The sequence below is a fragment of the Ranitomeya variabilis genome, chromosome 1 (genome assembly GCF_051348905.1).
Source record: "Ranitomeya variabilis isolate aRanVar5 chromosome 1, aRanVar5.hap1, whole genome shotgun sequence".
NCBI classification, from domain to species: Eukaryota; Metazoa; Chordata; class Amphibia; order Anura; family Dendrobatidae; genus Ranitomeya; species Ranitomeya variabilis.
In genome coordinates, this window is record NC_135232.1 from 818,703,176 (window position 1) to 818,730,495 (window position 27,320).

At 44.5% G+C, this 27,320-nt stretch overlaps 1 protein-coding gene and 1 long non-coding RNA gene across 12 annotated transcripts in view; one reads left to right on the forward strand and one right to left on the reverse strand.

Annotated features, from left to right (window-relative positions):
* Positions 1–10,974, reverse strand: part of SEC31A (SEC31 homolog A, COPII component) — a 95,796-nt gene extending 84,822 nt beyond the window's left edge. For 4 of the 9 annotated variants that reach the window (XM_077274784.1, XM_077274777.1, XM_077274730.1 and 1 more), the window contains exon 1: positions 10,675–10,890. The gene's annotated coding sequence lies outside the window, so the exon portion shown is untranslated. Of the gene's footprint in view, positions 1–10,674 lie in introns of all 9 variants that reach the window. The other 5 variants (XM_077274770.1, XM_077274737.1, XM_077274745.1 and 2 more) reach the window with 3 other exon arrangements.
* A 186-nt stretch (positions 10,975–11,160) lies between these two features.
* Positions 11,161–17,521, forward strand: LOC143785708 (uncharacterized). Of its 3 annotated transcripts, none has more exons than XR_013218060.1 (6): positions 11,161–11,224; positions 13,279–13,367; positions 14,197–14,249; positions 16,581–16,645; positions 16,858–16,886; positions 17,364–17,521. It is a non-coding gene; the product is annotated as an uncharacterized LOC143785708 (long non-coding RNA). The 3 variants fall into 3 exon arrangements; XR_013218061.1 differs by lacking the exon at positions 11,161–11,224 and adding an exon at positions 11,478–11,525; XR_013218062.1 differs by lacking the exon at positions 11,161–11,224 and adding an exon at positions 11,506–11,529.
* The last annotated feature ends 9,799 nt before the right edge of the window (positions 17,522–27,320 follow it).

The following is a 27,320-nucleotide window of genomic DNA, read 5'->3' on the forward strand; positions in this document are numbered from 1 at the left end:
GTTCTCACTGTTTCCCTACACAATCATATAACCATGCAGAGAGAAAAGTGAAAAGATGGCAGGGGCCAAGTGCACTGTAGCTGATGTGTATGTAAGGAGCCTACATCCTGCTGTCAGAATGAACTTATTGGCGGACTCTCAGGGAGCTCATTCTGCATAGAGCCCTGTGAAAACAAACCTATAGCAATGAGTGAGGACTTCAGTAAGATACACAAACTATATGAGGAGAGCCCTGACCAAACGGGCATACAATGACTTAGCTGCAGGTAAAATGCTGCCAGTAATTCCACATGGATGTGTACTGAAGCATAAACTGAAGTTTGCACTTTGAACCTTTTCTGCTATATGTCCACTGTGAGCTTCAGTGAATCTTATCAGCAATTAGAAATGCCAGTGATAAAAACACTCAGGTCCCTATTTATCAAGACAGACATTTTGCAAGTCAGCTTTAATGAAGGGTGAACTGAACTAAGATGGGCCAAAATCATTAAAGGGGTTCCGTCACCCCCTTGGACGTACCTCACCTATTAATATGGGCATACAGGTACTAGAATGCTTGAAATAGTCCTACCTGTATGCCCCATATCTGTAGTCTTGTTGTGCACAAATTTATGTTAATGCATTCTTTTAGGCTCTGAGGCGCACGGTGCCGGGAAGAAAACGCTGCTCCCGGTGTTCATTAGTGTACCTGTCGCCTCCCATCAGCATCACTTTGCCCTGTGACGTCTAGTGGTTGCGCCCTGCAATTGCGATATTCCGCGTTACTTTTCCGCCCTTTCCGTGGGCATTGGCTTCTTGTTTCTTCTGCACAGGCAGGAATATGAGGCATACATGTATGACTATTTTAAGTATTCATGAACCTGCATGCCCATATTAATAGATTAGGTACGTCCAAGGGGGTGACAGATTCCCTTTAAGAGCTCGTTCAGACATCTGTGCACATCAGTCTGCGAAAGGACCGCTAATGCTTGAACTGGCCGCAGGTCTCCTGACCCGAGCGTGACAGCTTCTGGCATTTTTATGGGGCCCCAATTCAAAGTGCACAGATCGATCACAAGCATGGTTGGTCTGGGCTCATACAATACCATGCTATCCGCAGCAATTATTTGCAAAACGCCTAAGAATTGAATCACCTGACAAAGAAATATTTTGCTAGTTCCTTGGATGATTGCTGAACTGTAAAGGGAGGTTCATAACCAATAATGGGGAACACTTATTTTCTGGTCTGTCTAAATGTGCCCTAAGATACGATGACTTGGGTAAGTAAGCACTGTAAATCAAGCTGGGGTTTTGGCTTACAAATACTGAGGTAAAAAAAACAAATACTCAACATGTGCACGTGGCCTTAGACGAGCTGTGGAGTCTTGCCAACACCCCAGCTTCAGCCATTCAGGTAGGGCTGGCATGAAAACGCCAAACGTTCCAACACTTTGGCACAACTCCAAGTTATGCCAAAATTTTTCAACTTTTCAAAGTGTTTACGCCACTTTTTTAATGTAAAAATGTCGATGAATCAGGGCCTAAATGTGTGTGTGCGCTCATATTCATCCATACTTCAGGAGTTCTACAGAGGTTACATCATGAATTAATGAATCACACACTGTCGCATTTATGAAAACGAAAAGAAAAAACGATTGTTGCCCATAGAAACCAATACGTGTTTAGCCATCATAGCTGGTAAAATGAAAGATGTTTTGTAATTGGATGCTTTGGACAACAAAGATGGTTTCCATACATTGGGGGACACTACATGGGAAGGAGAACATTTCAGTGTTCTTACTAGTCAGTTTCTTTTAGTTGGACCTCGGCACCGTCACAAATCTCCCTGACTAAACCTGCATTTCAGTGGAAAATAATGTAGCAACCATGAATAAACATATTAGAGCATGCCATCAATTTTCCACAGTCACACTGGATGCAAGAAGCGAACATTTAAGGGCTCGATGAGAAGAACACACAAACCAATCATTGCCAGTGCAATGTTCCAGACTGACTGATAATTTAAGTGGTAAAATGGGCCAGAATTATGTCTGCAAAGTAAAGGCAACTCTGGCACCCATTTACAATGTGGATAAACATACGGAGTCAGTCACATCGGTAATTTGCAAAAAAGACTGGCCCTCTTTTCAATTAGCTATCTAAACCTGGCCGAAGATCAGGTCCAGATGGGGCATTTCACAGTCTGTACAAAGACCACTGTGCCCAAACTTACAGCCTTATGTGTCTATCAGGCTCTAAGTTCAGGCCATAGGCAGTTCAAGCATTGTGGTCAATGTATTGACCATGAATTAAGATTGTATGAATCCAGGCTAATGGACAACAGACCATAGTAGTCCATTCAACTCCAGCTGATACAACGGCCTTGTAGCTTCCTTGTAAAGTTTCAGCTACTAGAGAATGTTAATCCCAACAAACCCAGACCTCCACATTTCTACTTAGGCACACTTAGATGATCATAGGGTAAGTAATCTAAAGGTATACCAAGTTGTGTTTAGTAAAATGCTTGGGATCGAACTGTTAAGGCCGATTCCAGTTCTGTGAAGACAGTGTAGGGGCTCCTGTACAAACTAGATAGATGTTGGAATGCTTCAGGTCATCGTTTGGACAACAGCCATCTTGGCCAGCACTCTCATACACAGCAGTGTTCATTCAGCTGAGCGCTCGCGGGATTTTTCTATGGGAAAATCATCGATGGACATTTCTGCTGGCTGCTTATCTACGGAGCTTATGTTGAAAACTGACCGCAAACTTCAACTCTGGTGTTGTCTGCAAGGAATCGACATGCTGCCAATCTGAAAATCCTCATGAAATGATCATTTAGATGCGGAAAATGTCTAAGTGTTCATGATATTTGTTAGGCATCAGATACATTGTTTTCAATTTGGTGCAGCAAAAAAGTCTACCTACTCCCTAAGGTCGATTTCACAAACCATTTTTTTATTTTCTCGCATGTGAAAAATTGGCCTTTTTATTCTAGTGTGCTGGATCGATTTGTGGTCCGTTGTCAGATTTTACAATCCTTGTTGCATCTGATTCTCTCACACGAAGAAGGCCATTGATTCACACAAGAGCATACACATTGCAATGCCTGGACTGACTCCTGACCTCCCAACTGGAACTTAGAGCCTTGTAGAACCAGGAGGCTGCATGTTTGGGTCAGGAGACATACCATCAAACAAGGCATTGCGGTCCATATGCAGATCATAAAATAAGCTCATGAGATCCGGTATCTAAGATATAGACACAAGTAGCAGCCAGAATGTGTGCCACACATCAACATTTATACCACAAATTGGTAGGAAAGCCACAACCAGTGCTATGGAGTCAGATTCCATTTTTGTGGAGTCGGAATAACATGGACCAACTCCTAAAATATATAATAAATTGGGTACAGTAGGTCAAGGCAGTTATGAAATGTCCTGTAAATGTCTCTTCTGTTCCTGATCTAAGGATCTCGGCTTTTAGTTGAGATAAATCTGTGAAGCACTTTATGTACATGCTCAGTAGTGAAGATCCTCCTCTATAGATCAGGGCATAAAGGCGCTGGAAAGGAATGCCTTGCACTCATCTTAGAACTGCTCGAGCAGGCATGTCAAACTGAAACATAGAGGGACAAAATGAAAAGCTTGGACAAAGTCGCAGGCCAACCAGTATATAGAATAATGGGCCCCACACAGTTCTCCATTCAGAAAAATGGGCCCCACGTAGTTCTCCATTCAGAAAAATGGGCCCCACATAGGCCTCCATACAGAATAATGGGCCCCACATAGTCCTCCATACAGAATAATGGGCCCCACATAGGCTTCCATACAGAATAATGGGCCCCACATAGGCCTCCATACAGAATAAGGCCGGCGTCACACTCAGCGTATGAAAATATGGTCCGTATTTTACGGCCGTAATACGCAGAAATGTTCCAAAAATAGTGATCCGTATGTCATCCGTAGGCAGGGTGTGTCAGCGTATTTTGCGCATGGCATCCTCCGTATGTAATCCGTATGGCATCCGTACTGCGATATTTTCTCGCAGGCTTGCAAAACTGACATCTAATGGATTTATGTGCTTAAATGTTCGTTAAAACATATATAGAGTATGTGTATATATATATATGTCATTGAGAGATATATATATATATATATATATACACACACTCACTGGCCACTTTATTAGGTACACCTGTCCAACTTCTTGTTAACACTTAATTTCTAATCAGCCAATCACATGGCGGCAACTCAGTGCATTTAGGCATGTAGACATGGTCAAGACAATCTCCTGCAGTTCAAACCGAGCATCAGTATGGGGAAGAAAGGTGATTTGAGTGCCTTTGAACGTGGCATGGTTGTTGGTGCCAGAAGGGCTGGTCTGAGTATTTCAGAAACTGCTGATCTACTGGGATTTTCACGCACAACCATCTCTAGGGTTTACAGAGAATGGTCCGAAAAAGAAAAAAAATCCAGTGAGCGGCAGTTCTGTGGGCGGAAATGCCTTGTTGATGCCAGAGGTCAGAGGAGAATGGGCAGACTGGTTCGAGCTGATAGAAAGGCAACAGTGACTCAAATCGCCACCCGTTACAACCAAGGTAGGCCTAAGAGCATCTCTGAACGCACAGTGCGTCGAACTTTGAGGCAGATGGGCTACAGCAGCAGAAGACCACACCGGGTACCACTCCTTTCAGCTAAGAACAGGAAACTGAGGCTACAATTTGTACAAGCTCATCGAAATTGGACAGTAGAAGATTGGAAAAACGTTGCTTGGTCTGATGAGTCTCGATTTCTGCTGCGACATTCGGATGGTAGGGTCAGAATTTGGCGTAAACAACATGAAAGCATGGATCCATCCTGCCTTGTATGGAGCATCTTTGGGATGTGCAGCCGACAAATCTGCGGCAACTGTGTGATGCCATCATGTCAATATGGACCAAAATCTCTGAGGAATGCTTCCAGCACCTTGTTGAATCTATGCCACGAAGAATTGAGGCAGTTCTGAAGGCAAAGGGGGGTCCAACCCGTTACTAGCATGGTGTACCTAATAAAGTGGCCGGTGAGTATATATATATATATATATATATCCTGTATTTATATTTATTTCAGTGCGAGATATGTGAAAAGCCGGTAATTCAATTGCCGGCTTTTCATTTCTTCTTCACAAACCCGACAGGATATGAGACATGGTTTACATACAGTAAACCATCTCGTATCCCTTTTTTTTTGCATATTCCACACTACTGTTAGTAGTGTGTATGTGCCAAATTTGGGCGCTGTAGCTTGTAAAATAAAGGGTTAAATGGCGGAAAAAATTGGCATGGGCTCCTGCGCAATTTTCTCCGCCAGAGTGGTAAAGCCAGTGACTGAGGGCAGATATTAATAGCCTAGAGAGGGTCCATGGTTATTGGCCCCCCCTGGCTAAAAACATCTGCCCCCAGCCACCCCAGAAAAGGCACATCTGGAAGATGCGCCTATTCTGGCACTTGGCCAGTCTCTTCCCACTCCCGTGTAGCGGTGGGATATGGGGTAATGAAGGGTTAATGTCACCTTGCTATTGTAAGGTGACATTAAGCCAGATTAATAATGGAGAGGCGTCAATTATGACACCTATCCATTATTAATCCAATAGTACAAAATGGCTAATAAAACACACACACATTATTTACAAGTATTTTAATGAAAAAGACACAGGTTGTTGTAATATTTTATTATACTGGTAATCCACCTGATGACCCTCGTCCTGTAACAAAGGAAAAATAAAAACTCAACAATATCTCATACCTTCCGACGCTCAGGTCAAAGTCCCATGAAGTAAATCCATCTGAAGGGGTTAAATCATTTTACAGCCAGGAGCTGTGCTAAAGCAGTGCTCGTGGCTGTAAAACCCCTGGGAATGAATGGATTGCAGGGGAATGACCTGTAGTTACCTTGAGTTGCGGTGAGGCGCCCTCTGCTGGATGTCCTCATGAACTGGAGCCTGGTAAAAGTTCCCACGCTCGAGTTCATATGAGGACATCCAGCAGAGGGCGCCTCACCGCAACTCAAGGTAACTACAGGTCATTCCCCAGCAATCCATTCATTCCCGGGGGTTTTACAGCCACGAGCACTGCTTTAGCACAGCTCTTGGCTGTAAAATGATTTAACCCCTTCAGATGGATTTACTTCGTGGGACTTGACCTGAGCGTCAGAAGGTATGAGATATTGTTGTTTTTTTATTTTTCCTTTGTTACAGAACGAGGGTCATCAGGTGGATTACCAGTATAATAAAATATTACAACAACCTGTGTCTTTATTTCATTAAAATACTTGTAAATAATGTGTGTGTGTTTTATTAACCATTTCGTACTATTGGATTAATAATGGATAGGTGTCATAATTGACGCCTCTCCATTATTAATCTGGCTTAATGTCACCTTACAATAGCAAGGTGACATTAACCCTTCATTACCCCATATCCCACCGCTACACGGGAATGGGAAGAGAGAGGCCAAGTGCCAGAATAGGCGCATCTTCCAGATGTGCCTTTTCTGGGGTGGCTGGGGGGCAGATGTTTGTAGCCAGGGGGGGGCCAATAACCATGGACCCTCTCTAGGCTATTAATATCTGCCCTCAGTCACTGGCTTTACCACTCTGGCGGAGAAAATTGCGCGGGAGCCCATGCCAATTTTTTCCTCGATTTAACCCTTTATTTTACAAGCTACAGTGCCCAAATTTTGCACATACACACTACTAACATTAGTAGTGTGGAATATGCAAAAAAAATAGGGATAGGAGATGGTTTACTGTATGTAAACCATGTCTCATATCATGTCGGGTTTGTGAAGGAGAAATGAAAAGCTGGCAATTGAATTACCGGCTTTTCTATAGAACACCGCTGCGTATTTCTCGCAAGTCACACTGCTGGTCCGTGTGTAATCCGTATTTTTCTCGCCCCCATAGACTTTCATTGGCGATTTTTTTGCGCAATACGGTGACAAACGCAGCATGCTGCGATTTTGTACGGCCGTAGAAGACCGTATAATACGGATCCGTAAAATACGGCTGATAGGAGCTGGGCCATAGAGAATCATTGGGCCGTGTGTTATGCGTATTTTACGGGTATATTTTCTGCGCTCATACGTCCGTAAAACTCGCCAGTGTGACGCCGGCCTTATAGGCCCCACATAGTCCTCCATTCAGAATAATGGGCCCCACATAGGCCTCCATACAGAATAATGGGCCCCACATAGTCCGAATAATGGGCCCAACATTGGGTGATGGTTCTGGTATCACAGGCCAAATATAACTGCCCATGGGCCAGAGTTTGACATGTATGTGCTAGAGTGAACAGGAAATAGCTTTATTATGGTATCATAATGGTGATGAAAAGCCTGATGTTACCATTTTACTACAGTAAATGTATCAATTAAAGATGAGCCATGCATGAGGGAGTCGGGGAAATTGAGGAGTTACAGTAGGAGGTTTGGCTTACCGACACCACAGCCCTGGCCACAAGTATTTGCAGACCACCCTTACATGTGGTTAAAACACAGCCCTGCCAATATGTGTGTCTGTACCCTTAGAGAATGTGCACACGGCATCTTTTTTCAGGTGGGTGCGCTCAGGAACATGCCTGGAAAAGCACTTCAAGAATGCTCAAAAGAATGAACATATGCAATTTGCTGTTTTTATGTCCCGTCCTTTTGAGCTTCTTTTAAGATTCTGCTTGGAAGCCGCTCATTATTATATATACCGTATACAGTGAAAAACAAAGCTGCCAGGAGCAAAGTTGCTGCAAACACTACCAAAACAACGCCAGGTGTGGGAAAGCTGCACATTTCACCCTTAGTGTGGCAAAGCGCGAAGCTCGCACCATCTGCCGTATAAACTGATAGGCTGCGGACCTCAAGCTGGCAGGTTGGCATGTTAGCTGGTGCTGCCAGTTTACGCTGTGGATATAATTTGCAGCATGTGCTTGAGGTCTCTTAAACTCTTATCCACTTTGCCGGCACTGTAGAATGCTACGGATGTTTTGCAAGCGAAGATGCAGCCAACAGCCAACCATTCCTTGTTAGTGGCTCTTCCCCTATGACGTAGGAGAAAAGTAAGGAGCGGTCATGGTGAGAAACTAGTTCCACCGCTACAAATCAATGATCTGAAAACGTCAACGATTGCTAATTAGTAATTGTAGCCGCGACTATACAATCTCCTAGAGCAGTATTATTTCCCAAACTCCAGTCCTCACGGACCCCAACAGGTCACGTTTTCAGGATTTCCATAGTGCTGCACAAGTGAGAGAACTCCTGATACTTCCATCACCTGTTCAATACTAAGGAAATCCTGAAAACACGACCTGTTGGGGTCCATGAGGATTGGAGTTTGGGAAACACTGTTCTAGAGGTTGAAGAATTGCATCGTCACACAGCGGAAAAATGAAATCACGATTGGTGCAATCAGACCTTCGCGTTTCCATGAAGCATGCAGCTCCACAGTTGCAGATTTTGATTGTACAGAGATGCGGTATATGTTGGTGTACCTGTTAGGGCCTGCTTCAGACCATTCCGGTAAGGCAGGATTTATATGGAATCCCAGCGGCTTTTGCACACATTTCCTGGACTAGGTATACTTTGCAGGTATATGATCATAACATTTGTCGGATTCCCAGAACTGAGTCGGTCTTATCCCCTCCATTCCCACACTACGGTCAGAGATCTTCAGAATATACACAATGGGGATCCCTCCAATACAGACTCCCCCATGATGAAGCTACACATTTCACAGCGAACCGCACGTCGGGGATCCAGGGGGGTCTCTGCTCTTGGACAGGCTTTGCCTTTGGTACCTTATTCTTGTGCTCCTTACATATTGCTACTATGTGGGACGGCCATTAGTGTTACTTATATAAAAGTCTGATCTAGCCTTCCATGGACACATGTGGTGGCTACTGCGCCTATACTGATATTATATGGGCTTCAGACTGTTTACTGTGTATGCACCAATTGCATGTGTCAGCTCTGTTCATTGTCTTTGATCCTTTTTTATTAGTGTTTATGTGTTAATAAAGGTTTTTTGTTATATTTGAAGCATTTTAGTCTCCCATTGTTCTCCTCTGTATATCATATTCTCTCATATGGCGTTGCTTTCAGGGTCAATTAAGATTTGTTCTTTGTCCTCATTATATGATCCAGTTATCATGCATTTGCTGAACCTTGGGTGTTTTGTTATAATAGATGTAGAAGGAGATGGCCCCAAAGTGACAGGTTGAATGATAATGCTGCAGGAAACCACGGCTGTCAGCTCATCCAGGTACTGTGCCCAGCACTAACTCATCCACCAGTGCTGCCCCTCTACTCCACAGTGCCAGCTGGGCAGCCCCCCAACACTCACCATGTCAGGTTATCCGGGTACTGTGCCCAGCAATAACTCATCCACCAGTGCTGCCCCTCTACTTCACAGTGCCAGCTGGGCAGCCCCCATACACTCACCATGCCTGTCAGCACATCTGGGTACTGTGCCCAGCACGAACTCATCTACCAGTGCTGCCGCTCTACTCCACAGTGCCAGCTGGGCAGCCCCCACACACTCACCATGGCTGTCAGCACATCTGGGTACTGTGCCCAGCACTTACTTATCCACCAGTGCTGCCCCTCTACTCCACAGCGCCAGCTGGGCAGCCCCCATACACTCACCATGGCTATCAGCACATCTGGGTACTGTGCCCAGCAATAACTCATCCACCAGTGCTGCCCCTCTACTCCACAGTGCCAGCTGGGCAGCCCCCATAAACTCACCATGGCTGTCAGCACATCTGGGTACTGTGCCCAGCAATAACTCATCCACCAGTGCTGCCCCTCTACTCCACAGCGCCAGCTGGGCAGCCCCCCACACACTCACCATGGCTGTCAGCTCATCTGGGTACTGTGCCCAGCTATAACTCATCCACCAGTGCTGCCCCTCTACTCCACAGTGCCAGCTGGGCAGCCCCCACACACTCACCATGGATGTCAGCACATCCGGGTACTGTGCCCAGCAATAACTCATCCACCAGTGCTGCCCCTCTACTCCACAGCGCCAGCTGGGCAGCCCCCCACACACTCACCATGGCTGTCAGCTCACCTAGGTACTGTGCCCAGCACTAACTCATCCACCAGTGCTGCCCCTCTACTCCACAGTGCCAGCTGGGCAACCCAAAAACACTCACCATGGCTGTCAGCTCACCCGGGTACTGTGCCCAGCACTAACTCATCCACCAGTGCTGCCCCTCTACTCCACAGTGCCAGCTGTGCAGCCCCCCAACACTCACCATGTCTGTCAGGTTATCCGGGTACTGTGCCCAGCACTAACTCATCCACCAGTGCTGCCCCTCTACTCCATAGTGCCAGCTGGGCAGCCCCCATACACTCACCATGGCTGTCAGCACATCTGGGTACTGTGCCCAGCACTAACTCATCCACCAGTGCTGCCCTTCTCTACTCCACAGTGCCAGCTGGGCAGCCCCCCAACACTCACCATGGCTGTCAGCTCACCTGGGTACTGTGCCCAGCACTTATCCACCAGTGCTGCCCTTCTCTACTCCACAGTGCCAGCTGGGCAGCCCCCACACACTCACCATGGCTGTCAGCACATCTGGGTACTGTGCCCAGCACTAACTCATCCACCAGTGCTGCCCCTCTACTCCACAGCGCCAGCTGGGCAGCCCCCACACACTCACCTGCACACAGGAAGTGAGGATGCCCGGCCTCTTACACGGGGGCGATACGACAGTGCTGGGGTACAGCCTGGCCCAGGAAATGTCAGACAGGCTGCGGACTGTGGGAGGTCTGACCAGTGCCCCTGCTCGCGTCCCTCCGGCCTCTTCCCTGCCCGGCTCTTCTGGTCCCAGCACCTCCCCTCCACGTCCAACTCAACGTGGCAACCAGAACTCCGCCCACACAGGCCTGCAGGGCAACCACAGCAGCAGGTCGGACACGCATGCGCCCACTCTCACTCTATTGACTGTACATTTATTACTGTCCGCGGTGTCTCACTGTCCATTCACTTTATGGCAAATGAAATAACGGTACGAACTATAACTGCAGGAAGCCGAGTACCAGAAACAAACATGGCCGCCGTGAACACACAGGAAGTGACGCAAGCACAGTCACTTCCTTCTCGGAGATTTGGCAGTGACGTTGCACACGTGACCTGATACGTGCTACGCTTATAACCTCGTGGTTTCGAGCTGGGCGGCCTTTCCAGCCTGACTGTCGGAGGAAGAGGAGGTGAGTGCTCTGCTGGGCTGTGTAGTGCTAGTCTGCAGAGCGGTGTCGCTGGGCTGCCGCGGTGTTGTGCAGAGGCCTCTCATTACAAGTTCCTGGCAGTGCTGTTATTTCCAGAGGTCGTCACTTTCCCCCGTCACACGGGACATGTATGGCAGTGACGGTGGCTGAGGAGCCCGGGCCTCTGGGCCTGTGGTTACACGGATGGAGCGCCATTGTGCAGTGCAGCGCTTCCCACTGGGAGAGCCGTGAGGTGCCGGACCAGCAGGAGCCCCTGTCTGTGACCGTCTCAATGAATTCATCTGTAGGTGCTGTGAAAATATTGACACCACGTGTGTGTCAGTTTTATACCATTGGGCAGTGAAGAAAAAATAATTATATTTTTACCACCAAAATTTTGTTTTAGCCCCAGATTATACATTTTCACAGAAGAGGTAAAAATGGCACCAAAATTTTTCCCACATTTACTGAATGTGGCAATACCCCACATGTGGCTGTACAATACTGCTTGGCCATACGGAGAGACTCGGGAGGGACGGAGCGCTATTTGCCTCCTGGAGGGGAGATGTTCCTAGAACGGTTTGTGGATCCCATCCCCCCCTAAAGTGACCCCACTTTGGGATTTATCTACAGATGTGCTGAGTTTGACTCCATGGGTGTTTTCCAGAAACAAGCAGCAGTGGATGTTGCTGTATTTGGGAGTGCAGAATCTCAGGATTCTTTTTGTGAGCACTATTTCACTTTTCCCCTCAGTGAGGATTTTTTTTTTTTTTTTGGTGGACTGAAGCTTTTACTGGGAATATTTTGGATTACATTTATCCTGTGCTCTATGCTGAGCACTCACATGAGGGGTTCCATCTCTGAATGACGTGATTCAGATGAAACCTCCATGAGATGCAATCGCTGAGTCAGCAGTTATTATGGACTCTTGCTTCTGTTCAGCGATTTTCCCCTTCAGAGGTGTGCAAAACTGACCCAACTGTGCTTCTATGCATGGATAAAAACTGACACTGCCAGATCACAGGCCAGACCACGTCCACAGTGCCTCCATCTGCCTCATTATAGGGAATCTTCAGTCTAGGGTTCTGTTTGAATCACATATTTCAAAGATTTATGCAGAAACCCTGTTGTAAGCGCTCAGTGTAGAGTATTATAAATGCAAGCAGAGCCTTACTGTGATCTTTGGAAGGCAGAATGAACAATTCAACAGCAGGCGAATAACTGGTTTGATTGTGTTTTTTTTTTTTTAATGCTGTTCCTTGCGTGGTTTAAGTGATTAGATACCTTTATTCTTCCAGTTCGTGTGTTTACAATGAAAACCAGACTTATATTTTTGTTCGGCTGCTGTCGCATGCCAAAATACGCTTTTTATTGCAAAGAAACTTTTGCATCAATATTTTGAAAGCTATAAATTTTTCTATTTTCCAGCAGTCATATGATGGCTTGTTTTTTTGTGGGACGAGTTGACTTATTTGTTACCATTTTTGGACATGACATTTTTTTTCTTTTTCTAAACTGATTTTTGAGGGGCAAAATGAACAAAGAACATCAATTCAGGGATTTTTCATTTTTGTTATACTGTTCTGCATTTGGTAAAACTGAGAAGGTGACTGATCGCTGATATAATGCAATGCTTTATACCTGTCAGTATTACACCTACAGAAGCCTCTTGGGCTAAGTTCACACTAGGTGTTTTACTAAGGTTTTTATGGTAATATTCAGCTGCATTTTACAATACCAGCAAAGCCTGAGATTTCAGAAATCGCGTGCAGTTTTTTTTTGTAATCTGTATTTCGTGCATGGATTTTTGGACATAAAGCATGTCGCTTCTTTCAGCTTTTTTTTCAGTGCGGAAATACAAGCAAAACTGTTGGCTTTGATCTGTTGACGGGTCGTCTTTAATTTCTATGTTGCACATCCGATGATTAAAATACATTTCTGCTGTTCACATCATGACTGCTGTGATTACACTGCTAAATTATGAGGATGTGCTCTGGAGAATGATCGTTCTTACAAATCTACATTCTTTGATTTAATTACTTCATTTTCTAATTCAGATGCAGTCTATTGTGGTGATACTGGAGCAAGAGTTACACAAGCCTCCATGAGGAGTCCTCCCCGATTACACCCAAAATGAACAAATCAGGTAATGCGCTTTTATTTTCTTTAATATGCCAGTGATATCCAAATGCCTTATTTGTTTCCAGCATCCAGTGATGAAGCCTTTTTACTGCTGTTCACATCATGATTTAACCATGATTAGCTCTTAACTGGCTGAGGATGGTTGTGAAATTGTTTGTAGAAAAAACTGTATTGATACAGCCCTGCGATTGCAGAAGACTGATCATGGATTGAAACCGTGTCTTTAGGGAAGTAGTGGCATATTTAATGTAAGCTGGCTTGTAAAAAAAAAAAAGATTTAAGGCCTTCAACTCGCATTGGGTTGTTGCCTATAACCTACTGATCCTTGTGTGGTCTTATGGCAGTTCAAACTGTACATGCACAGCAGAAATCTGCAGATCTCTATTTTAAACTACTGAGCAATGTAAATGGCCCCCTACAGGTCTGTATATGGATATAAGTGCTCAACAACTTGTAGATGGTAAGTGGGGTCCCAATATCCTGGAGCACAGAAGTCTCCTGAGATGCTGATGCCACGATGGGTATTGTAAATGCCACCATTAGTATCAGTGCAACATACAATTGTACTGTATTCTCTACTCATCTACTCTTAGAAATGTATATCATATACATGGGAAACGCAATGTTACTGTGCTGCCAGGAAAGGAGAAATGGTCACACATGTGCCTTTCTCCTGTATCACAATCATAAATGTGGTTGATACAATTGACCAGGATAAATAAGTTCCACCTTGGATAATACAGAAAACTAGTTGACAGCAGTACAAAAATGGTTGAGATTACTGGATTTTGGTGGATGTTGGCTTGCTAACGTGTCTCATCACTTTTTGACAGGACCTGATAAATGATCTGACGCTATAGTCATATACGGGCAGGGTTTTCAAAAGGTAGGTTCTTGTTCTTGTAACGTCTACCAGAAATGTCTAATGCTTGACCAATGATGATTTAGCCATCTGATGCATCGCATGTGCTGAAAATAGAGGCTGTTTCTGATTGGTTGTATGTACTTGCACAAACTATATTATAGATGCTATTGCTGAACATGAGTATATGGCACATTTTATAGTAAACTTTAGGATATCCGATTGGGCAACGGTGGGGGGGTTGGTTATCAATATGAAATTGGGTTGGATGATACATTTAATGGTTTAATGGGATTTAAATGAATCTGTTGGTGCAATTACCTGCTTACGTGGGCATGGAGGCTGAGGTTCATGAAGTGCTCTGGTCACTCCCAGGGCATCTGAGGATCATTTGCATATATAATAGAAGGTGGGGAGGGGGATCACAGTGATAAACTCACTTTAAATCATACAGTTCCTTGAGAAAGATTTCGGCCCCCTGGAACTTTTCAACCTTTCACCACATCATATGCTTCAAACATAAAGATACCAAATGTAATTTTTTGGTGAAGAAACAAGTGGAACACAATTGTGAAGTTGACCGAAATTTATTAGTAATTTTAATTTTTTGTGGAAATTCAAAAACTGAAAAGTGGGGCGTGCAATATTATTCGGCCCCTTTAACTTAATACTTTGTTGTGTCACCTTTTGCTGGGATTACAGCTGCAAGTCGCTTGGGGTATGTCTCTATCAGTTTTGTACATCGAGAGACTGAAATTCTTGCCCATTCTTCCTTGACAAACGGCTCGAGCTCAGTGAGGTTTGATGGAGATCGTTTGTGAACAGAAGTTTTCAGCTCTTTCCACAGATTCTCGATTGGATTGAGGTCTAGAGAGAGACTCTAACTTTTTTTTCAAGACTTGAAAATCCTTTCAGGCACGCTCAGAGGGGAAAACGCGATCCGTCGCTGGATTCCTGTGTGATGGTCAGCGACGGATCCTGCGTCCATAGGCTTCCATTATAGCCGACGACGGGCAGCGCAGGATGCGTCGCTGACCGATTTTCCTATGAACATTTTCTCCACACAACGGACCGCTATTTTCCAACGGATCCAGTGCACGACGGATGAAACGGAAGGCCATCCGTCACTAATACAAGTCTATGGGAAAATGCAGGATCCTGCATGCTCAAAAATCGACGGATTGTGACGGAAGCTGAAAAACGCAAGTGTGAAAGTAGCCTTAGGCCTCTTTCACACTTCCGTCTTTTAGCTCCCATCGAAATCTGTCGATTTTTGAAAAAAAACAGGATCCAGCAAATTTTTCTGCTGGATCCTATTTTTTCCCATAGACTTGTATTAGCGACAGATTGTGACTGATAACCTTCTGTTTCATCCGTCGTGCACTGGATTTGTCGGAAAATCGCTGTCTGTCGGGCAGAGAACACGTTCAGAGGAACGTTTTTTCTGCACGTTGGAAAATCGCTCAGTGACTGATCCTGCGCTGCCCGTCGTTGGCTATAATAGAAACCTATGGACACAGGATCCGTCACTGTGAAAAGCAGGAATCCAGCGACTGGTCCAGTCTTTCGAAACTGAGCATGCGAGGAAGAATTTCCAGTCAGGGAAATTCTTGCTCGCTCTTTCTTATTACTATTGTTGCTGCCTATGCAGCATCAATACGTAGTAACAAGATGTTAAAAATAAAAAATTGCAATATTCTCACCTTCCAGTGTCCCGCGCAGTATTACCGATGCTCGCAGCAGCTAGCGTTCCGATGGATGCATTGCGAAATGACCGGATGACGTCGCAGTCTCGTGAGACTGCACATCAGAGGTCATTGCACTCAAGGCATTACTGGGAACGCCAGGTGCCGCAAGCATTGGTAACGCTGCGCGGGACACTGGAAGGTGAGAATATTTGTTTTTTTTTAACCTGGGTTTTATTGTGTATGCGTGGAAAACTGCTGTGAAGACGCATACACAACAGGTGCACATAGCCTCGACGGGTCCGTCAGAAAAACAGGCCCAGTGCACACGTTTTTTACAATCTGCACAGGATCCATCATTTCAACATTTTGACGGAAGTGTTAAAGAATCCTTACCAACAACCTGGCCAAAGATCACAGCATAATGCCATTTGTGCTCTAGTCAGGCACTTGGCTTCTCCCTCAGCCCAGTGTGCTGGAGGCTTGGCCTGTAGGACTAACTTCTAATATTACGGATTTTGGGTTCTGTTTAGTGAGATGATCATAATGGTGTATGATGGTGGGTGATTGTGTAGTGTTCACCAGGTAGGGAAATGGGATCTTGCTATGTAACTCCATGGTTTAGCTTTCTTAGAATGCACTAAAGTTGTACGTTTCCTTTCTGTTTAAGCCTCCTGGTGCGGTGGTCAGTTGGAGATAATGACTTGGAAAGTACCGGAGAACATCTTCACAAAGGTAATGAGATTGAGGTGGACCAGGACATAAAATGTCTACTCACTCTCCTGATTTTACTTCTGTCCAATGATTAAAACCTTATACTGCTGTTCACATTATGATACACATGATTCATTTTTATTTTACATATGAGGACAACTTAAAAAAAAAATATAAATAAAAAATTCTGTTGTACTGTCAGTAACACTTCAATATTTGCTGTTTTATTGTAGGCAGAAACAAAGTATTCTAAAATCTGCAGGTAATGTTTGATCAATGGGACACAAATTGTAGTGGTGGTCCTGCATGTAATGTGCATGGGGTTAACAGCTTTATTTAATGCCTTTATGGGGCAGGGGGGGGTTAATGCATTTCCTTTGTATAATATATGGGACAACCATTAAAAAGATCATTTTAATCATAGGTTAAAGGTTTTTTTGGTCTAAAACCTGCAGTCTGCTGAATTATGATTGTGCACTGTCACAGCTGCACTGTAATCGCCGTGCGGGTGGTCGTGTGACGAGAGTATGCGAGCGCCTGCTGACTAGTTCCATCCAGCATTTTTAGACATGCGCAGTCTAGTCTTCATGTGACCATGTATATCTCCCACCACACATCGTGTGTGCACTACATGGTGTCAAAATTCAGTAGACCATTCATAGACTGCAGACTTTGTACACTAGAAATTCCCCTTTAATGCTTTTTAGTTTGGGCTAATGAAATTATTTTTTTCCCCCAGATTATACTTCAATGAAGATGGTGTTGGCTGTATTTTGTGCCACTGAAGACTCGTTGCAAAACTCAAGTTTAGCCTTTGCAATAGGCTGTGCATATTGTACTAGGTGTATTTCTCTCAAAGGCTTTTACAATTAAAATTCTACTTTAAGCAAAACTAAACTGTAAGCGTCTCATTACTGTGCACAATGATATGCACTAAAGTGAAGCCTATACTACTAAATTTAATTTTACTCTGTGTACTAATGGTGCATATTTTAAGCCGATGTTGATACACAATACACAGTGTGTTGAGAGTACACCTGTGCCCATATGAGGGATTTCTAGCAAAATCCCATGCAATTACAACAGATAAACCCTACACAAACATTGCACAGAAAGGGATACTATCAAAAAGTAACTTTATTGAAAAACCACAATGTTAAAAATTACAACAATAAAAAAAGGGAAATGCTTTGAAAGGTGACAGCTACACCAAAGCCGCAGGTATGAGGATAATAACCAGCTATAATCAAAAAATACCGTCCTTATACTAAATGTGAGTGTGCTAGTAGTCCATGAGGTTTGAAACCTTCAGCTGGTATAAAGCATCCAGCAAACACATCAGGCAAGAAACAGGACCATAAATAACGTTATTAGAGCATAATTACCTCAGACCTGCGGCGCCACCCCTACGCGCGTTTCGGCTTGCGTGCCTTATTCCGGAATAAGGCATGCAAGCCGAAACGCGCGTAGGGGTGGCGCCGCAGGTCTGAGGTAATTATGCTCTAATAACGTTATTTATGGTCCTGTTTCTTGCCTGATGTGTTTGCTGGATGCTTTATACCAGCTGAAGGTTACAAACCTCATGGACTACTAGCACACTCACATTTAGTATAAGGATGGTATTTTTTGATTATAGCTGGTTATTATCCTCATACCTGCGGCTTTGGTGTAGCTGTCACCTTTCAAAGCATTTCCCTTTTTTTATTGTAATTTTTAACATTGTGGTTTTTCAATAAAGTTACTTTTTGATAGTATCCCTTTCTGTGCAATGTTTCTGTGTAGGGTTTATTTATTATTAATTATTATAATGGTGCATATGTGTGACTGGTGCTTGGGAGGTTTGTGCCCCAATGTTTGGGGTATGCTTCAGTTCTGTGCACTGTTTTTTAGGATTGTTGGTATGCATTCAGTGTGGTGTTTACAGGGGATGTGTGCCCATAACAACTTCTACAGACATCCTTTCTGTTTTTGGCACATGCTGATGGTTCATTAATTTCTCCCATTCATGACGGTATTCATATACCTGCTGTATGTGCAATACTGTATGCTGCTGCCCCCTTGTGGTACACTACAATGCAGCAGTCTTCCGAACTCTGCTGTCCCAGTGTCTTGGGCACTGTCTTTATCCCTGTCTTTATCCCATGTACTAAAATTACAAATCTGTTTTAAATGAGACTTGCTTATTTTATTCCAGTTTTCTAATTGTCTTGCTTTGGTATGATTCTTGCATGACTAGCATGCACCCAGGAGCCCCCTACAGCAGTCACTTGAGCAGGAGTGAAGAGGTTAACAGCCAAAGGCACTTGAGCGTTGAGAAAATACTTGTGATGACAAAAATCCAACTAAAGTAAAATTTACGCTTAACGTGCATCTGTCCAGCCTTCAAAACCGGTACCCTTGATTGTCGGCGGTGGTGAGTGATCTACGTGAATGTCACCCTTATGGTAACAGGGTCCATTTTTTCTGTTTTGATCACTAGGGGTCCAGGAAAGCTAGCGGTAAATCAAAGAACCGAGAGTGTGCCTTTTGTAAAGACCCGCTTGCAGTTCAGTGGCAGAAGGATCTCTGCTAACTGCATTAGTAAAACTATACAAGAGACCCCTAATTTTGCCACTAGCCTTAACCCCTTCACCCCCGGAGCTTTTTCCGTTTTCGTTTTTCGCTCCCCTCCTTCCCAGAGCCATAACTTTTTTATTTTTCCGTCAATTTGGCCATGTGAGGGCTTATTTTTTGCGGGACGAGTTGTACTTTTGAACGACATCATTGGTTTTAGCATGTCGTGTACTAGAAAACGGGAAAAAAATTCCAAGTGCAGTGAAATTGCAAAAAAAGTGCAATCCCACACTTGTTTTTTGCTTCACTATTTTGCTAGGTTCACTAAATGCTAAAACTGACCTACCATTATGATTCTCCAGGTCACTACGAGTTCATAGACACCTAACATGACTAGGTTATTTTTCACCTAAGTGGTGAAAAAAAATTCCAAACTTTGCAAAAAACAAAACAAAATTGCGCCATTTTCCGATACTCGTAGCGTCTCCATTTTTTGTGATCTGGGGTCAGGTGAGGGCTTATTTTTTGCGTGCCGAGCTGGCGTTTTTAATGATAGCATTTTGGTGTAGATACGTTCTTTTGATCGCCCGTTATTGCATTTTAATGCAATGTCGTGGCGACCAAAAAAACGTAAATCTGGCGTTTCAAATTTTTTTCTCATTACGCCATTTAGCGATCAGGTTAATGCTTTTTTTTATTGATAGATCGGGCGATTCTGAACGCGGCGATACCAAATATGTGTAGGTTGGGTTTTTTTTTTATTGATTTATTTTGATTGGGGCGAAAGGGGGGTGATTTAAACTTTTATATTTTTTTTATTTTTTTCACATTTTTAAAAACTTTTTTTTTTTACTTTTGCCATGCTTCTATAGCCTCCATGGGAGGCTAGAAGCAGGCACAGCCCGATCGGCTCTGCTACATAACAGCGATCATCAGATCCCTGTTATGTAGCTAAAATGCAGGTGTGCTGTGAGCGCCGACCACAGGGGGGCGCTCACAGCCACCGGCGATCAGTAACCATAGAGGTCTCCAGGACCTCTATGGTTACAATGTACAAGCATCGCCGACCTCCGATCATGTGACGGGGGTCGGCGATGCGCTCATATCCGGCCGCACGGCCGGATGCGGTAGTTAAATGCCGCTGTCTGCGTTTGACAGCGGCATTTAACTAGTTAATAGCGGCGGGTGATCGCGATTTCACCCGCCGCTATTGCGCGCACATGTCAGCTGTAAAAAACAGCTGACATTTCGCGACTTTGATGTGCGCTCACCGCCGGAGCGCACATCAAAGCGGGGGTCCCGACATGTGACGTACTATTCCGTCACATGTCGGGAAGGGGTTAAAGCCATAATACAGGCAGAAATAAAAGACTTCTTGAAAATGGCCCTTAATAAACCGAGAAGGAAAAGCCGTAAGGTGTCTACAGAGTCAGATGCCTCTCAGACAGGAGTCATAAATCGTCCCATCTCCCTCTACCTCCTCGGCCTCTATCCAGTCTTCAGATTCCTCCTCGGACAGTGATTCAGGAGGTTGTCCATGTTTTCCAACTGAGGACATAGACAAATTAGTTAAAGCCGTTAGATCTGCAATGGTGTTAGAGGAGAAGACACCTAGGTCACTAGAAGATGTCATGTTTGGTGGCTTAGAAGAGAAAAAGGAAACGCACGTTTCCGGTCAATGCGAAAACCAAAGCATTGAGAGTGGAAAAAAACCTGAAAAAATGGGTACTTTGCCTTCTTCATCCAAAAGGAGATATCCTCTTGAAGAAAGACTCTGAATCCTGGGAGAAAATCCCTAAAATTGATGGGGCAGTAGCCAAATGTTTAAAAAGATCATCCCTTCCGTGAGAAGACTCGGGTGTTCTCAAAGACCCGCTTGATAAAAAAGCAGTTTTCTGAGACATATCTGGGAAGCCTCAGCGGGGGGCCTGAAGCCAGCAATTGCTGGGACATGTACGGCCTGTGCTCTCAGGCCATGTGCCCACGCTGCGGATTCCTTAGCGGAACTTTCCACAGCAGGTTTGATAAATCCGCAGGGCAAAACCGCTGTTTTTTCCTGCGGATTTATCGCGGTTTCTATTGCGGATTCCACTGCGGGTTTACACCTGCAGTCTTCTATTGGAGCAGGTGTAAACCCGCAGCGGAATCCGCACAAAGAATTGACATGCTGCGGAATATAAACCGCTGCGTTTCCGTGCGTTTTTTCCACAGCATGTGCACTGCGGATTTCGTTTCCCATAGGTTTACATTATACTGTAAACGCATGGGAAACTGCTGCGGATCCGCAGCATGTGCACATACCCTCATGGTCTGCCTACAGCAGATAGAGGATCAGCTAAGGGACAAAGTACCCAGAGGCAACATCCTTGCAAATATATCTTTAGTGCAAGGAGCAGCAGCTTTCTTGGCAGACTCTTCTGCAGATTCCGCAAGACTAACAGCCAGAGCAGCGAGCTTGTCCAATGTGGTAAGAAGAGCCCTTTGGCTCAAGGGTTGCCCGGGGGATTTGCCATCTAAACATAAGCTGTGCTCCATTCAATGCGATGGCCAACTCCTTTTCGGGAAAAAACTAGAAGAGATCCTGGAACATGCAGGAGAGTTTTTCCCAATATCCCCAAAGATTCCAAAAAACCTTTTTTTTGGAGAAGATATAACAGAGGTCGCCCCCCAGGGGAGAGGAAAAATTGGGACTTTAAGGATAAGAGGATCGGGCTACATGTTTAAAGGGCCCTCTACATCAGCAAAATAATCCCTCCCCCCCCCCACCCCCCCAATGACATTACGCCAGAAGTGGGAGGAAGACTCTCCCTCTTCTTTCCGGCCTGGTTAAATATCTCCCCCAGTACCTGGGTTGTGAATATTATCAAAGACAGCCTAAAAATAAAATTCATCCGTCCACCCAGGCAAAACTTTATAACAACTCCCGGAAGAAGGTCCCAGCAGGAGCAATCTGCCCTGGAAACCGAGGTCTTGGGACTTATTCACAAAAAGGTTCTTCAGGAAGTCCCGGCTCGGGAAGGAGGTGGATTTTACTCCCCCCTCTAATCCAAAAACCGGATGGCTCTTGGAGAACCATAATAAATCTAAGGAAGCTCAATTAATCGATAGAGAACTATTCCTTCAAGATGGAGTCTATCCACACGACTGTAAAACTTCTCTTCCAACACTGCTTCATGGCAGTAATAGACTTAAAAGATGCATACTACCATATGCCAATACATCAGGAATATCGGAAATACTAGAGAGTAGCTCTATGTTCAAAATCAGATAAAACATTACCAATATACAGCCCTTCCATTTGGCCTGTCTACAGCCCCCAGGGTTTTCACCAAAGTGATGGTGGAAGTAATGTCATACCTCCGGTCCCAGGATGTAGTAATTGTCCCATATCGGACAATTCCCTATTCTAATAGGGAGGTCAGAGTCCCACTGCACTCATCAAGTTTCAGTAGTAACATCAACTCTAATGGAGCTGGGTTGGATAATAAATATCCAACATGCAATCAAACATGATTGTGGCATAGGGAAGCATTGTGCAGGGAGAGGGCTCCCTGCGTGCATCCCTGAGACCCTCAGAACAACGCAATTGGAACAACGCGATCACAAGGTCTCCTCTTTTCTCCCTGCAGGCCCTGGATCCCCTGCAGGGAGGTGGCTTGCCAGCCTCCTGCACTGCCTGTCAGATCACTGATCTGACATGGTGCTGTGCAAAGTGTCAGATCAGGAATCTGAAACTACATAGTGACGTCCCACCCTGGGACAAAGTAGAAGAAAAAATAAAATTACACTGTAAAAATTTTTTTTTAAAAATAGTTCCAATAAATACATTTCTTTATGTAAATAAAAAAACAATAGTACACACATTTAGTATCACCATGTCTGTAATGACCTGACCTATAAAACTGTCCCACTAGTTAACCCCTTCAGTGAACACCAAAAAAAAGGCAAAAAACAATGCTTTATCATACCGCCGAACAAAAAGTGGAATAACGTGCAATCAAAGACGGATATAAATAAACATCATACCGCTAAAGTCATCTTGTCCAGCAAAAAATAAGCCGCCATACAGCAAAAAAGTTATAGCCCTCAGAATAAAAAACTATTTTTGCATTGCCTTATATACTCGAGTATAAGCCGAGATTTTCAGCCCAAATTTTTGGGCTGAAAGTGCCCCTCTCGGCTTATACTCGAGTCATGTTCGGCGGGTGAGGGGGAGAGAGGACTGTCGCATACTCACATGCTCCTAACACTATCCCAGCCTGTCTCATGCTCTCCCTTGCTGCAGCTCTTCCTCTATTCAGCCATCACGTGGTACCGCTCATTAAAGTAAAGAATATGGACTCCACTCCCATAGGGGCGGAGCCACATTCATTACTGTAATGAGCGGTACCAGTGACCGCTCATTACAGGAAGAAGCTGCAGTACCATGGGACAGGCAGGGACAGCGTCAGGGGAGCCGGGACCAGGTATTTCATATTCACCTGTCCGCGTTCCATTCGCCGGGCGCCGCTCAGTCTTCCCGTCCTCTTGCAGTGACTGTGCAGGTCAGAGGGCACGATGACGTATTAGTGTGCGTGCCGCCCTCTGCCTGAACAGTCAGTGCGGAGAGATGGGACGCTGAGGAGCAGCGGGCAGCGATGAGAGGTGAGTGTTTTTTTTTTTTTTTTTAATTGCAGCAGCATTACATGTGGCACAATGCTGTATGGAGCATCTATGGGGCCATAAAGAACTGCATGGAGCATTATATGGGGCATCTATGGGGCCATAACTGCATGGAGCATTATATGGAGCCATAAAGAACTGCATGGAGCATTATATGGGGCCATAAAGAACTGCATGGAGCATTATATGGAGCCATAAAGAACTGCATGGAGCATTATATGGGGCATCTATGGGGCCATAACTGCATGGAGCATTATATGGAGCATCTATGGGGCCATAAAGAACTGCATGGAGCATTATATGGAGCATCTATGGGGCCATAACTGCATGGAGCATTATATGGAGCATCTATGGGGCCATAAAGAACTGCATGGAGCATTATGTGGAGCATCTATGGGGCCATAAAGAACTGCATGGAGCATCTATGGGGCCATAAAGAACTGCATGGAGCATTATATGGAGCATCTATGGGGCCATAAAGAACTGCATGGAGCATCTATGGGGCCATAACTGCATGGAGCATTATATGGAGCATCTATGGGGCCATAAAGAACTGCATGGAGCATTATATGGAGCATCTATGGGGCCATAAAGAACTGCATGGAGCATTATGTGGAGCATCTATGGGGCCATAAAGAACTGCATGGAGCATCTATGGGGCCATAAAGAACTGCATGGAGCATTATATGGAGCATCTATGGGGCCATAAAGAACTGCATGGAGCATTATGTGGCGCATCTATGGGGCCATAACTGCATGGAGCATTATATGGAGCATCTATGGGCCATAAAGAACTGCATGGAGCATCTATGGGGCCATAACTGCATGGAGCATTATATGGAGCATCTATGGGGCCATAAAGAACTGCATGGAGCATTATATGGAGCATCTATGGGGCCATAACTGCATGGAGCATTATATGGGGCCATAAAGAACTGCATGGAGCATTATATGGGGCATCTATGGGGCCATAATGAACTGCATGGAGCATTATATGGGGCCATAATGAACTGCATGGAGCATTATATGGGGCATCTATGGGGCCATAATGAACTGCATGGAGCATTATATGGGGCCATAAAGAACTGCATGGAGCATTATATGGGGCATCTATGGGGCCATAATGAACTGCATGGAGCATTATATGGGGCTCCTGATTCAATATGGATATTCAAAAACACTTAACCTACTGATGTCTCAATTAATTTTACTTTTATTGGTATCTATTTTGATTTTTGACATTTACCAGTAGCTGCTGCGTTTTCCACTCTAGGCTTATACTCGAGTCAATAAGTTTTCCCAGTTTTTGGTTGCAAAATTAGGGGGGGTCTGCTTATACTCGGGTCGGCTTATACTAGAGTATATACGGTAATGTTTTTATTGTATAAAAGTGCAAAAACCATTAAATGACATAAATGAGGTATCGCTGTAATCGTACTAACCCGAAGAATAAAACTGATTTATCAATTTTACCAAGTGTGAAATATAAACTCCCCACCCAAAATAAATTCATGAATAGCAGGTTTTTGGTCATTCTGCCTAACAAAAATCAGAATAAAAAGTGATCAAAAAATGTCATGTGCCCGAAAATGTTATCAATAAAAACGTCAACTTGTCCCGCAAAACACAAGACCTCACATGACTCTGGACCAACATATAGAAAAATTATAGCTCTCAAAATGTGGTGATGCAAAAAAACGTTTCTGCAATAAAAAGCATCTTTAGTGTGACAGCTGCCAAACATAAAAACCCAATACAAATAGTAAATCAAACTCCCCTTTATCACCGCCCTAGGTAAAAATGTTTGTAGAGGACATCTTTTGCTGCAGTTTCCTGCCAAGATATTAAAGGGAACCTATCACCCCGTTTTTTAAAGATTAGATAAAAATAGTGTGAAATAGGGGCAGAGCTGGGCTTTACATTAGTGCCTTTTTGGTGCCTTTACACCCCCGTTAGGCTGCCGAAATACCTTTGTGAAGTGGCCGTTTTGTCCTGTCACTCAAGTTGGTCAGGTCGGATGGGCGTGGTCACAGCGCTGTTTCTCCCCCAGATCAGGCTCATCATTACGTTGGTGGCGTAGTGGTGTGCGCATGTCCAAGGTCCCGAATCCTGCACAGGGGTGTGAAAATAGCAGCGATGTCCGTTATTCCATTGGTGGTCGGTGGGCGCGGCCATCTTGCTTTGGCCGCGCGTGCGCAGAAGCGGCGCCCTGCTGGCCGCGGCTTCAGGAAAATGGCCGCGGGCATCCGCGCGTGCGCAGATGGCTATCGCGGCGGCCATTTTCGTGAAGCAAGATGGCCGCGCCCACCGACCACCAATGGAATAACGGACATCGCTGCTATTTTCACACCCCTGTGCAGGATTCGGGACCTTGGACATGCGCACACCACTACGCCACCAACGTAATGATGAGCCTGATCTGGGGGAGAAACAGCGCTGTGACCACACCCATCCGACCTGACCAACTTGAGTGACAGGACAAAACGGCCACTTCACAAAGGTATTTCGGCAGCCTAACGGGGGTAAAAAGGCACTAATGTAAAGCCCAGCTCTGCCCCTATTTCACACTATTTTTATCTAATCTTTAAAAAACGGGGTGATAGGTTCCCTTTAAGTGTGTGCATGCAATTAAAACCACACAAACTCCAGAATAGTATAAATGTTTATTTCTGTGATTTTTCATTTGCTTTTTACAATATAGAAAGTATCTTTTAGACATTCTAGTAAATATAAATTTCTGTTCTACTTTTTTGATGTACACAGAACTAGAAAAAGACAAGGTTCTCCCAAATATTTGAAGCTGAAAGAACAAATGGCATAAAAATATGGGCAGCGGCTTTAACTAACAGGAACAGACCCATGTAGCAGTCTATGGTGCTGTAAGCTGGCCGAGTTCATGATTCTCCGCTGTTGCATGCTTCCGTCAGGGTTTATCGTTCAGAAGTGTGAATGTACAATATTTCCCCATTTATTTTATACATTAGTTTTCCATGGGAATAATTCTGATCACAGAACTTTATGTACACAGCGGAGTTTGAAAAGTGTAGTAGATTTGTAAGCTACTCTGTAATTGCAGCCCAATGGTTCCAGACCCCCTAATCGGAGCATGCCAGCCTTCCCAAAAACCCTGTTACTTATTGATGCACTTGTATGTCCCATTCAGTTTATATTGAATCCAAAAAAGTGAGAAACTCCAAAACTATGCTGCTGGAAAGGCCAGATACATTGACCTTTATTCTCTTACCCCTACCTCTGATGTCTCATTAACCTTTTATTAAAGAGAAAATTACTCTTATGTTAACTTAAATGATAGAAAATAGGATTTCTTGGTTCACAAGTGACACTATTTTTTTAATAGAGCCTCTAGGAACTAGTCCTGTCCCAATATAAGCAGTGTAAATCCAGAACAGGGAGTCTGAATATGCACCAGATTTATCACAGTGGCTCATGCAGGATGATAAACTGGCTGCATCTTTAATCA